Raw genomic sequence first — 14,577 nt, forward strand, 5'->3', positions numbered from 1 at the left:
AGGTCTCCACCTTCCTCCTCTTCCAAATTGCGGTGTCAAATGAAATACTTTCTTGGCCAGAGCGTCTTCGTCCATTCGTATAATATGACCTAGCCAGCGTAGCATTTGGGTATTTATTCGCTCTGATATCGTCACGTCTGTGTAAAGCTCATACATATCTGTGTAAAGCTTTCTTGCATTATAGCAAGTAATTCGTATTGTCCACAGAAGTCGAAGAAAAGATGGTTAGTGTCGATTCTCTTATCGTGAGTCTTCTCCAGAAGCTGGCGCATCGTAAATCAGTTTGATGACTATGGGCTTAAATCTTTCGCACAGTATGCTAGATACGCTGAGTTATAACATACATACAACTCCATTATGGTTAGTCAATTTGTAAGGACAATTTATTTTACTCAGACTTGTTCTTATTCGAAACTCTAAGTGTATTTTTCTAATAAATCATAATCCTGAAATTCCTTACATTTTTAATTCAGCTATCTACTTAGAATTTAGGATAGAATGCGATTAAGCCTAGTCCAAAATGAAGAATGTTCATGACATACAACAATCTGAGATTCAACTTTTGCTCAATATTCCGACGGCTTAAAAATATCATCCTATATCTCGGTAGCCAGTTTGAAAACACGCTATTTCAAAACATTTTTCAAATGCGCCCTATCTCAAGATTCGTTTCAGAAACAAAATATCCCACAATTCAGTTTAAAAAGCCATAACTCAAAATTCTTTCATAAACGCCCTGTCTCACGCCAAAATTTATCTAATTTTAGTCATAATGTAGGGCGGTTCTAGGTGGTTCTTCAAACAAATTTTCAAATAGGGAGTTTTTCAAAAGTTTTATAAGTTAGGATGTTTTCTAATCATCAGCCCAAATAAGGTGATATTCCACGGAGCAATCGATATCAGAAACTTAAAATAATATTCTAAAACTAATAGTGCCTTTAAATAGAATTAATGCATCATTATTTCAATTTCGAGGATTTTCACATACTACCGTTTTTGTATTATTTATGTGACGAAACCCAATTTATTTTAAAAATTGTATTATACTGGCGGGAAAATTTAGTGATCCGTCAGCAGGTTTCCAGTCTTCGTTGTCCAAATAAGAGTCGAGCGAACTTATTACTGTATAACAAATCATATCATAGCACTTCATATGAACGATAAAATGTTGTAAAAAGGCTTATATGATTTGCAAAACTTTTCACAAATAAAATTTTGTATTTTTTTTTATATTTCCAACAATAAGTCTAAGGCCTCTGAGTTTCGGTTTAAAACTAAAAATGTCTAAGAGTGGTTTTGTTTAAAAACAACTTTGAGATTTGAGACTTATTTTGCCGTTAAACGTAAAATTTAAACCAAATTAATTTGGTAACTAAGAATAAAAAACTTTGAAAAATTGCTTAAATCGTTGAATGGTTTAAAATTAAGGCCCAAATTTCTAACCGTGAAGTTCAGCCATGCGGAAAGTTGGATCCTACTTTTCGATAGTTCCGAATAGATTAATTTGGAGCTGAATACAAAATAAAAAAACAAATTGTAATGTTTTTATTCGCACTGCGCTTGTCAGAATCTATCCACCAGAAAAATTAGTTCCCCTTTCCTTCTTCACTACTAGTACCTAACCCAAAATTTTGTTTATTGATTTCCCTACAGGGTAGACACCGTAGGCTAGCGTGACCAATTAATTTGATTGTAAAATTTGTATTAAAAGCACTAATACAGTGGGAACATTGAGTAAGACGTCAGCGGCGGCGCGGGGTATGAGAGTGAGAAGAAAAATGACAATAAATGATGCGCGCTATGACAGGAATATTAAAAAGCTGCTACGCTATTATTTGACATTCTGACATGGCATTTACTTATACAAAATTACTTGCATGCAGCGAAAGGTCGCAGTTATTGGGAGACAGCGCTATTAGCCGATTTGTTTGTATGTATGTATGTATATATATATGCAGCATGTAAGTCAGTCAGTGGTTTGGCTTGGTATTTAAGCGCATGCGAGTTAATGTCACTGTGATTCGATTATAAAATACATTTTTTATTTTCTTTGTTTCGTTCCCCATCATCAGTTTTGCGCCCTTTCTGGCGAGGTTCAATTAGCTACTACACCATTTTGTTTGTTATTACAAGTACAAAAACAATAATTTTCCATTTTATAAAGTGCGCCACGTATGACAAATGTTTAAAGGATATTTGAAAGGTACGGCAAGACTTGTATGTATGTATGTCTGCATGGATTATTATTCTATTACATTTTCTAATGCAAATTGAAGGGACGAAATATCATTGACTATATAAAAAAATAAAAAATAGTATAAAATAAAATAAAATAAAATAAAACAATTAAGGAAGGCTAAGTTCGGGTGTAACCGAACATTACATACTCAGTTGAGAGCTATGGAGACAAAATAAGGGAAAATCACCATGTAGTAAAATGAACCTAGGGTAACCCTGGAATGTGTTTGTATGACATGTGTGTCAAATGGAAGGTATTAAAGAGTATTTTAAGAGGAAGTGGGCCATAGTTCTATAGATGGACGCTGTTTGAGATTGTTAACTATGTTTGCAGATTGCACACCGAAGTCAACGGATCGTCCGCAGATTGTGACACCAACTGTCCGACTGGGTCTGCACCTGAGTGGTGCTGATATTTTATCGATTTTTATTGCTAGATATATCGAATAAGATCTCATTTTGTCTTATCACTAATTTTAGTTATTAATAAAGTTTGTTCATTGAAAGTGGTAGTGAACCACACTATCTGGAAATCATCGTTTTTTTTCTTTAACTCAAGGATAACCCTCAAGGGAATTATCTCCTCACAGGAGTGGACAACCATCAAGAGTGGACAACCATCAAGTAAGTTCTCAAACATTTTTTGGTGCCGAAACCCGGGAACTGGCGGAATAATCTTGGTTAGCGTGGCGTGAGCGGCTTTCATCGCATATATAACCAACAACAACCAATACAAGCCACCGTTATACGAACGGTGAAGTTAATGGAAGCCCCATTAGGTGTACCATTTTTTTTCTTTAATACACATTTGCGCTGACATAAGCTTACTTGGTTTTTTTTTTATTACCACTTGCGCCAAAATGGGTTCGTTAAACAAACGAACTGCTGCAGTTACCGCAATAAATCGCATAGCAAATAGAATACTCGCAGAGGATTATTGTGGTGATGCTTTCGAAATTGCTCAAGAAGAGACTGCATTGCAATCTCATTTCGAACGATTTGGCCAGAGTCATGATGCCTTAATCACAGATGCTAAAAAGGAGGAGCTCGACGCTCACCTAGCACTGTGGGATCAAATGGAAGATTTATACAATCGGGCTATGGCTAAAGCTCATAGATTGCAGGCAACCCACAATCCGCTCATACACAGCACCTAGCCGGGGGCTGGTAGTCACGTCCCGGTCACTTTTCCTAACACAACGGCTATGAATCTTAAGTTGGAGCGGTTATCCGTTCCGAAATTTGATGGCACACTACGAAACTGGCTAGCTTTTAAGGACGCGTTCGAGACATTGGTTCACTCCCAGGAATTTCCAGAGGCATACAAGCTGGGAAAATTGCGAGAAGCTGTGCAAGGGGATGCTGTTTCGTTGGTAGGTGGCATGTACAGTGGTGGATATGAAGACGTCTGGCAGGCAGTCAAGGACCGTTATGATAGTCCGAGACAACTGGCTGATATTCATGTTGCGCAATTTATCGGATTGGAACCCATCTCAACCGAGTCCACATCAGCCCTGCTATCTGTGGTCGACACTGTGCGCGAATCGCTGCGGGCACTTATGGTGATGAAAGTTCCAGTCGAGCAATGGGATGCATTGGCGGTTCCCATAGTGGTTTCAAAACTTCCAACTCGCACACAGCAGGCTTGGGGTATGAGCCGCACGACACAGGATATACCTCGGCTGGATGAGTTACTGAAGTTCATAGAGAAACGAGCACATAGTCTAACAGCTGATATTCTACAATGGCCCATTAAGCATTCAATTACTGGCATAAAGGGTACATCGTGCCCTCAACGACATTCACAAGGCGAACACGCAGCACGTACATCACGTTTGGTGAAATCGAATTTGGCCGCAACGACTCCAGGAAACTGTGAATATTGCAATTTACATACACATCGGATCGGGCGTTGCCCACAACTCTTGGCTTTACCGGTGCAGGAGAGGTTCCACAAATTGAAAGGTTCCAATCTGTGCTTCAACTGCTTGAGACCTGGCCACGCAACAAAGGCTTGCACTTCCACGAACTGTAGAGTATGCAACGGATGCCATCACACACTACTGTGTCGCAATCCACAATCAGCTAACGGGTCCGTTACCTCTAGTAAGACACCAACTTCCTCCATGGCAGCGGGAAGCACTACTCCTACACCTCCCCGAATTCATCAATGACTACATGGTGACGTCAAGACATTCACCCTTCTCAGCAACCGCATTATTCTCTTGGCGACTGCGCGCGTACATATCATAGATGGCTTTGGTGGCTCACATTCTTGTCGGTTGCTCTGTGACCCTGGATCACAGGTTAGTTTTATAACGTCACGGCTCTTTAATAGTTTGTCTCTTCCGAGGCAGAAGTGCACATTACGAGTCGAAGGTATAGGTGGCACAGTATACTCGCAGGTAAGAGGCATGGCAGTAATCCACATCGTCTCCTGTACGAACCCTGGCTTTACTCTCCCTGTTAACTTTTATATTCTCGATTCTATCACAACACCTGCCCCTGTCGCTCCCATAACTGACCATTGCTGGCAACACTTACGCGACCTGGCTTTGGCTGATCCGGAATTCGGATCTACTAGTCGCATCGACGCATTGCTCGGTTCCGATATTTGGGGCCAATTAATAGAAGATGGCATTTGCCGTGGTGGCATTAACGATCCCGTTGCACAACAAACCCAACTAGGCTGGGTTGTCTTCGGACCAGCTGAGGGGACAACTACTCCCAGTACCCCACTTCAAGCTAGGCCACTTCGAACCACTGAGGAAGATGTGAGTCTCGATTCGCTGCTACGTACACTATTCGAGACTGAGCTGGGGAACAACGGTAATGGCACGAACTTGGCTGGCCTTGGCACCTGCGAAGAAATATTCAGTAAGACTTGCCGGCGCTCCCGTGATGGCCGCTATGTGGTACAAATACCCTTCCGTCCCGATGCACCTACCCTAGGAAATTCCGCCACAATGGCTCTTCGACAATTCCATCAACTGGAACGCAAATTGGCTTTAAATCCGGAATTGAGGACGAATTATGTGGCATTTATGCGAGAATATGAAGAGCTGGGGCATATGGTCCCTATTTCCGAACCATCAGGTGACCCCTCACAGGCCTATTACATTCCGCATCACGCGGTTTTGTCGAAATTTCGAGTTGTGTTCAATGCGTCCGCCAAATCATCGAATGGTGTGTCGCTGAATGATACGCAGCTGGCGGGCCCAACCATACAAGACTCTCTCACCGACTTGATACATCGATTTAGGTTATATCGCATCGCATTGACTGCAGATGTCGAAAAGATATTCCGGCAGGTAAGGATGGACGCGCGGCACAGACAATGGCAACAGATTTTCTGGCGCGAGAACCCTTCCCAACCTATTCACACTTACCAACTGGCTACTGTGACATATGGCACACGGAGTGGTCCCTATTTAGTAGTTCGCGCTATGCAGCAATGTGGAAGAGACAACAGCTCCAAAATTTTACCTTCAGAAAGAGCCACACGGGCTCTTGACACCATTATACACAACTTTTATATAGATGATTACCTTGTTAGTGTCGCTACACCAGAAGAGGCGATCGAATTGGCTACTGATGTCACCACAGTTTTAAGGGAGGGCCATTTTCACCTACGAAAGTGGAGATCAAATTGCGTTGAGGTCTTAGGTAAACTGATTGGCACCTTAGATACAATTCAAGCAGACTTGCAATTGGCGGAGGCATCTATACTTGGTCTGCAGTGGGATCCCTCCACGGATGAGCTATTTTATCATGTTGCCTTGAGCGAATCCGTCCTCATAACGAAACGACAGGCGCTTAGTGATGCGGCAAGATTATATGATCCAACTGGAATGTTGTGTCCCGTACTTCTTCTCGCAAAACTGTTTGTACAAAAATTATGGCAAGCGAGATTAGAGTGGGATTCACCCCTTTCATCGGAGTTACTACATGATTGGCTAACCTTCCGTAACCATCTGAAGCAACTGCAAGAGTTACGAATACCCCGATGGCTTGGCACACAGCCCCCTGAAACGTCATATCTGTATGGATTTTGTGATGCGAGTTTAAAGGCATATGCGGCCGTTCTCTACTTGGGAACGAAAAACGCTGACGGGAAGGTCGTGAACCGGATGATTGCAGCGAAAACACGAGTGGCACCCTTACATCACATCACTATTCCATGACTGGAGTTGTATGCCGCACACCTATTGGCTACGCTACTTAATGAGATCAAGGCAAGCTTACGATTACAGCATCTACCGTATAAGTTATGGTCCGATTCGAATATTGTCCTACATTGGCTGCATAAAAATACGTCACAGTTGCAACAGTATGTGGCAAATCGAGTTGGCCTGATTCAGCGAATCACAAGGGTAGAAAATTGGCAGCACATTCCCTCTACATTAAATCCAGCCGATGTGGCAAGCCGAGGTATTACTGCGTCGGCCTTGATTAAGCATCAACTATGGTGGCAGGGTCCCGCATTAGATGCTTACCGAAGCGATAGAATACATTATTTGGCACCGGAGGAGATTGTCCATTTGGAAGCTGAATTCAGACCGGTCAAATCAACTATAGTGCATACTACTATGGGTTTTACATTGCAAACTCAATATACCAAGGGGGAGGACACAATGGTCATAGACTTGCTAGACCGATTCAGTTATCTTGGAAAGCTACTACGCACAACAGCATACATCATGAGAATGAAGAAAGGTAATTGGAGCTATCGGTCCACCTCCAACGTATCCGCATCCGAGATTGACTCTGCGCTCTACTGGCATATATACGCAGAGCAATACAGGTTCTTCCAACCGGAAATTGCATCGCTCCTAAAGGGCCGAGATATTCCTTCATCAAGTAGGCTTCTCACTTTGGCTCCATTTATTGATGTTTCTACATTCAACATTCTTCGGGTGGCTGGCCGATTAGACAATGCAACTGTTGAGCAGGGAAAACGACATCCTATCATACTTCCAAGGGAAAGCTCCTTAACTAAACTTATCGTACAGCAAGTTCATCGGGACACGTTGCATGGAGGTATCCAACTCATGCTACACACTCTTTGTCAAAAATATTGGATTCTAAGCGGGCGAAGTTTGGTTAAGCAATGTGTTCATGCATGCACAGTTTGCAGACGCCATAAGCATAAAATGGTTACTCAACGAATGGCGTCTTTGCCAAAGCAACGCGTTATCTCCGCACCACCCTTTTCGATATCCGGTGTGGACTACTGCGGCCCATTTAATATTCGGATTGGTTCGAAATCTGTCCGCACGGTCAAGAAAACTTATGCTGGAATCTTTGTATTATGTCCACCAAGGCAGTGCACATCGAGCTTGCAGAAGATCTTTCAGCTGAAGCATTTATCAACATTTATACCCGTTTCGTGAATAGACGTGGCCCATGCTCCGATCTATACAGTGATAATGGCACGGCTTTCGCAGGCGCAAATCGCATGATGTCAGAGGACCTGCAAGCATGGCTAGGCGAGTATACTAAACAGAGTTTGGCGAACAAGGACACTCGGTGGCATTCCATACCACCTGGAGCACCCCATCATGGGGGACTCTGGGAGGCTGCGGTAAAATCCGCAAAGAAACACATCCTGCGTATAGTGGGAACGCACTCGATATATTACGACCAGCTGCATACACTCTTGGTGCATGTGGAAGCATGTCTTAATTCCAGGCCCCTTGTTGCATTACACGATACGCTCGACGACAAGATGGCATTGTCACCAGCGGACTTCCTAATCGGTAGATCAATTGTGGCAGTGCCAGAAAAACCAATTGGCGAGATACCTGCTAACCGATTATCGTACTGGCGCCAGCTACGACAAATGCAACAACATTTCTGGAAGCACTGGCACGATGAGTATCTGTCTACTCTGCAGATCCGTTCAAAATGGCAAGGGGCTAGAAACAATGTCCAAGTAGGTGATATTGTCATTATTCGACATGAGAATCTACCCGCTACTCATTGGCGACTCGGTAGAGTCATTCAGCTACATCCGGGCAAGGACGGGTTGGTACGAGTGGTTACCATCAAACATGCAATGGGAGAATGTACGCGACCAATTCAGAAGTTGTGCCGACTTGTGGATCATCCTGAACGTACCCGCTCGGCCGGGCAGGATGTTTGAGATTGTTAACTATGTTTGCAGATTGCACACCGAAGTCAACGGATCGTCCGCAGATTGTGACACCAACTGTCCGACTGGGTCTGCACCTGATTGGTGCTGATATTTTATCGATTTTTATTGCTAGATATATCGAATAAGATCTCATTTTGTCTTATCACTAATTTTAGTTATTAATAAAGTTTGTTCATTGAAAGTGGTAGTGAACCACACTATCTGGAAATCATCGTTTTTTTTCTTTAACTCAAGGATAACCCTCAAGGGAATTATCTCCTCACAGGAGTGGACAACCATCAAGAGTGGACAACCATCAAGTAAGTTCTCAAACAGACGCCTTTTCGAGATATCGCTATAAAGATGGACCAGGTGTGGCTCTAGAATTTGTTTGTACGATATGAGTATCAAATGAAAGGTGTTAATGAGTATTTTAAAAGGCGTGGGCCTTAGTTCTATAGGTGGACGCCTTTTCGAGATATCGCCATAAAGGTGGACCAGGGGTAACTCTAGAATTTTTTTGTACTATATGGGTATCAAAGAAGAGGTGTTAATGAGTATTTTAAAAGGGAGTGGGCCTTAGTTCTATAGGTGGACGCCTTTTCGAGATATCGCCATAGAGGTGGACCAGGGGTGACTCTAGAATTTGTTTGTACGATATGAGTATCAAATGAAAGGTATTAATGATTATTTTAAAAGGGCGTGGGCCTAAGTTCTATATATGGACGCCTTTTCCAGATATCGCCATAAAGATGGACCAGGGGTAACTCTAGAATTTTTTTGTACTATATGGGTATCAAAGAAGAGGTGTTAATGAGTATTTTAAAAGGGAGTGGGCCTTAGTTCTATAGGTGGACGCCTTTTCGAGATATCGCCATAAAGGTGGACCAGGGGTAACTCTAGAATTTTTTTGTACTATATGGGCATCAAAGAAGAGGTGTTAATGAGTATTTTAAAAGGGAGTGGGCCTTAGTTCTATAGGTGGACGCCTTTTCGAGATATCGCCATAGAGGTGGACCAGGGGTGACTCTAGAATGTGTTTGTACGATATGGGTATCAAATGAAAGGTGTTAATGAGTATTTTAAAAGCCGTGGGCCTTAGTTCTATAGGTGGACGCCTTTTCGAGATATCGCCATAAAGGTGGACCAGGGGTAACTCTAGAATTTTTTTGTACTATATGGGCATCAAAGAAGAGGTGTTAATGAGTATTTTAAAAGGGAGTGGGCCTTAGTTCTATAGGTGGACGCCTTTTCGAGATATCGCCATAGAGGTGGACCAGGGGTGACTCTAGAATGTGTTTGTACGATATAGGTATCAAACTAAAGGTATTAATGAAGGTTTTAAAAGGGAGTGGCCCTTAGTTGTATATGTGAAGGCGTCAATAAACCAATCCAATCAACATGTTTCATCCCTTTTTTCGTATTTGGCATAGAATTATGACATTTTTTTTAATTTTTCGAAATTTTCGGTATCGAAAAAGTGGACGTGGTCATTGACGGATTTCGCCCACTTTTAAGACCAAGATAAGGTGGGATCAGATAAGTACGTGAACTAAGTTTAGTTAAGCTATATAATTTTTTGCGCAAGTTATCGTGTTAACGGCCGAGCGGAAGGTCAGACCGTCGACTGTGTATAAAAACTGGGCGTGGCTTCAACCGATTTGGCCCATTTTCCCGGAAAACTGTTATCGTCATTGAAGCTTTGCCCTTACCAAATTTCATAAGGATTGGTAAATTTTTGTTCGACTTATGGTATTAAAAGTATTCTAGACAAATTAAATGAAAAAGGGCGGAGACTCGCCCATTTTGAAATTTTCTTTTATTTTTGTATTCTGTTGCAGTATATCATTACTGGAGTTGGCATAGTTTACTTATATACTGTAAAGATTTTGAATTTTTTCTTTAAATTTGACTTTAAAAAGATTTTTTTTTTAAAAAGTGGGCGTGTTCTTCATCCGATTGCGGCAATTTTTATTAAGCACACACATAGTGATAGGAGTAATGTTCCTGCCAAATTTCATCATGATATCTTCAACGACTGCCAAATTACAGCTTGCAAAACTTTGAAATTACCTTCTTTTAAAAGTGGGCGGTGCCACACCCATTGTCCAAAATTTTACTAATTTTCGATTCTGCGTCATAAGCTCAACCCACCTACCAAGTTTCATCGGTTTATCCCACTTTCGTAATGAATTATCGCACTTTTTCGATTTTTCGAAATTTTCGATATCAAAAAAGTGGGTCCGATATCGTTCATTTTAAATAGCGATCTGAGATGAGTGCCCAGGAACCTACATACGAAATTTCATCAAGATATCTCAAAATTTACTTAAGTTATCGTGTTAACGGACAGACGGACGGACGTACATGGCTTCATCAAATTTTTTTTCGATACTGATGATTTTGATATATAGAAGTCTATATCTATTTCGATTCCTTTATACCTGTACAACCAACCGTTATCCAATCAAAGTTGATATACGCTGTGAGCCCTGCTTTACTGAGTATAAAAATAATATTATATAAAAAAAAAAAAAAAATAAACACCGAATGTATAATATACATCGTATATACATAAAAACAAACAAATATGGGTAAAAACCACACTTTGTGGTATTGTTCTGTATAAAAACCAAATCAGTTGGAGGTTAATCTCATAGAAGTACTGAAAGAAACAATTCTAAAAATACAATTAAAAAAAATAAATAAATAAAATTTCGATGTTCCCCGGATTAAAACGCGGGACGTTCGGCGTGAAAGGAAATTCGCGCTACCTCTACACGAATGTGGCTTGTTGCTCATATCTGCCGTTGCCAATAAAATAAAATAAATATAGGGATAATGCGATAACCTTCGAAAATATTTTAGGCCGAGTTTCCCTCCAATTTGCGTCCTGCTCCTTTTAATTTTTTCTTACAAGTTGGCGGGGCGGAACCACAGGTTTTTATGCCGACTCCGAACGGCATCTGCAAGGCAGGTGAGTTTTCACTGAGAAGTTCTCATGGCAGAAATAAACTGGGAGTGCTTGCCAAATTACGGTCGAGGGAGAACTGGCTTGGAGAAACTTACTTTTAATTGAAAAACTTGTTTCTAAAATTTTGACATGGCTTTGTTCGGGACGGGAACCCAGGATCTTCGGTGTGGTAGGTGGAGCACACGTCGGCGGCCATTACACAATACAAGGAGCAAAAACATTTAAAATTAGTTTTGATCTTACTCCGAAAAGTATTAGCCACTAAAGTTTTCTGTGTGTTGCTGTCAATATTAACCGCTTGTTTATGAAAATTAATTTAACACTATTATCAACATAGCAACAAATAAGCCTTTCGTCATTGCCTGCGAAATGGCTGTCAAATAGGAGTACACACGCCCAAGTCAACTCTAAAAAAATTTATTCAATTGCATACGGCATGCTAATACTTAAATTTATTACTTTACAAAGAAATGCACAAATATATATGTCAGTATGTGTATCAGAGGCAATTGGTTACAAGCTATTAGTAATTATTTAGTATCAATTAAGATGGGACGCCTTTTGGCGCCCCTCGCCACGCACGTACACAACTTTACCGTAACGTACCAACAGGCCCCCGCTTGTTTGGCGCCTATTAGAGTTACTAATAAAATATAAATGCTAATAAAATTTATTTTTATCGCTTCATATGAACTCGTGTTAGCTTTGAATTTTTATTTTCAAAGGGTCTTCAACTGACCTGTGTATTAAATTTCCCAATATTTTATTATTCTAATGCTGTTAAAAGCTTAAAGACTTTACTTAAATGCAATTATGTTTATTACCTTTCGTTGTTGTTGACATTTTAATGAGGTGTATTTTTTAAACTTAACTTTAGTTAGTTTAATAATTTTTATTTGATAGAGTGCTTAGAAAGTTGGGAACTCTCGCCCCGTCGCCACGACATGACGTCACACGACAGAAGGATACTTACTAGATTGCTACCTGCTGTACTTATTTTGTATCGAATAATGACATTGTTTTGAATACGCCTTAATTACCATATATGGTTTTGGGTTTGAGGATAGCAAAACATCTCACAGAAAACATTCGGCAAAAATTTTTTGTTCAACAGCGACGTGTCTGAGATGAAGCTCCCTTCTCTTTAAGGGGTTACTTTAAATCTTATAGACATTTTTATTCTCTCTTGCCGTCTGTCGAAGTAGTTTCGACCTGTCGTTCAGAATAACTTCGTCAGAAGTGTTTTTGTTTCCATAAATTGACGGCCGTTATAGTATAGGTTAGAGGTATACGCCGATCACTTTATTGGCGGCGGCGTGGGTGGCGCGCCGGCGTAAGCCGGTGTTCTTACTTTGAAAAGCTTGATTTTTCTGTTTAAAAAATTAGTATTTAGGAAAGGTTTTGTTTGTATGAATTTAAGGAACGTGTTGGCCATTTCGGAAAGATCCGGGGTTTTTGCATCAAAATCTCGCAGACCGTTCAAAAATTTTCAGGAGTAGCTCCTTGCGGAGGGATTGTTTCCCGTTCACTTACTCCAGAGAGGCTTCGAAACTAACCCCGGTCTTTGGAATTGGTATGCTGCGTCTGCTGAAAAGAAATAAGGATACATAAAATAGCCAAACTGTTGTCTGCATAGCTCGTGCAAAGCGTAGTTTCACGTAGGGTTTACTCCTAATAATCGTCGCGAACACAATTTCTTTAAATCATTTGTGGCTCCTTCGCGGTCACGCACAAAGGCGACTTACGGTTGCTATTAATGGTCTATTAATACTCATGACTCTCGTGGCACAGCGGCTCCAGTGCGATGTGCGAACAGTAGCAATCCCGACCACCAGTCCCTAACACGCTTCTTGACCCTCACACTATATGCTAGCACAGAAGCTATAGGACTGCGACTTCGAACTCCTATCTTCGTCGACGTCACTTTCCTAGAAGCTCTAGGTGTAGCTCCGAAGACTTTCCAACGGATGCTTTTGCTGCGCTATGCTGACGAGCACTACCAGAGAAACACCTTGAAACGTTAGGGAGTGACTATTCGGCCAAGGATGCCCCTCGAAATCATAAGCAGTCCAAGTGGATGTCATTGCGTAACGCAATTAAAATTTTGCAAGGGCCCTAGATAAAAGTTTTAAACTGTAGACCAAAGTTTGCAGGCGTGTGTGTTCACATCATTGATTTTAATAGTCTTCGTTAAATCAAAACGATATTTTAGAATGAAAGTCGACCGATTTTAAGTTGAAAGATGTTAACTGCTGTTTTCCGGCCTTATGATATAAGAGCTCATTATGGATGACCGCGTAGGTTCAGTTTTCAGACTAGTTCGACTGTCCATTACGTTAGGATAGTAGCACATACGGTCATTAGTTCGACTGTCTTGGAAAAGCTTTTGCTTCACCACTTTAAGTGTTCTTGCGAAGGACATTTGTAAAAGGAGCCGTAACGTGTAGGTGATATTTAAACTTGGTTGATAGGCTATAATCAATGTGATTCACTCCAAGGCACTAGTTTTGGATAGGGCCGTCAACTTTATGTCAAACCGGGAGACTTGGGTGTTGAAGGATGAAGTGTGAAAATCAAAATTAACATTTCAGCCGCTATTGTATAGTTTCGCAAATAAACAAAAGATGTTTGAATGTAAGCCCAAGTGATTTTTCAAACCCTTCCCATACGTACATATATCCTCAACTTAAGCATCAGGCAAGAATCATTAAAAGGAGGGTTTATGCCCCTAAAATCTGCTAAAGGATTTTGAATCACTGATTTCGCTTATTCTTTCAGCCAATCGCAATATAAAATTTAATAAAAAATCGGCACTTTTTTGGGTAATTTGCTTTTTTAATGAACTTGAGGACAATTTAAAAACATGTTCGCCTTGGGTCATTTTATTTAAATTCATTGTTTATTATTATATTTTTGAACAAATTATGCAAAGTGAGCATATAAATGTTTATACAACTTTTCTTTTAGTGCTTTGTTTTAATAACTTGGTGAATTGGGTGATGCAAAGTCCGTGTTAAGCTTACATCGAAAACGCCTGTTTTTTCAATAACTTTTGAACAGTTAGAAAAAGTTAAATTTCGCAATTAGTTTCTTATAACTTTACATCCGTTGATACCACTTTCGACCATATCCGACCAATTTTCCACATGAACAATAAATGGCCTAAACAGTCTTAAACGAGTAGAAAATATATTAACGCGCCGTACGCCGCCGCCGCGCCGATATTTTT

General features: G+C 40.8%; 1 pseudogene; it reads left to right on the forward strand.

Annotated features, from left to right (window-relative positions):
• Positions 1-7,549: 7,549 nt before the first annotated feature.
• The window catches only part of LOC137241904 (small ribosomal subunit protein uS5-like), a 37,437-nt pseudogene continuing 30,409 nt past the window's right edge, over positions 7,550-14,577 (forward strand).

The sequence above is a fragment of the Eurosta solidaginis genome, chromosome 2, assembly GCF_040869045.1.
Source record: "Eurosta solidaginis isolate ZX-2024a chromosome 2, ASM4086904v1, whole genome shotgun sequence".
Taxonomy (NCBI): Eukaryota; Metazoa; Arthropoda; class Insecta; order Diptera; family Tephritidae; genus Eurosta; species Eurosta solidaginis.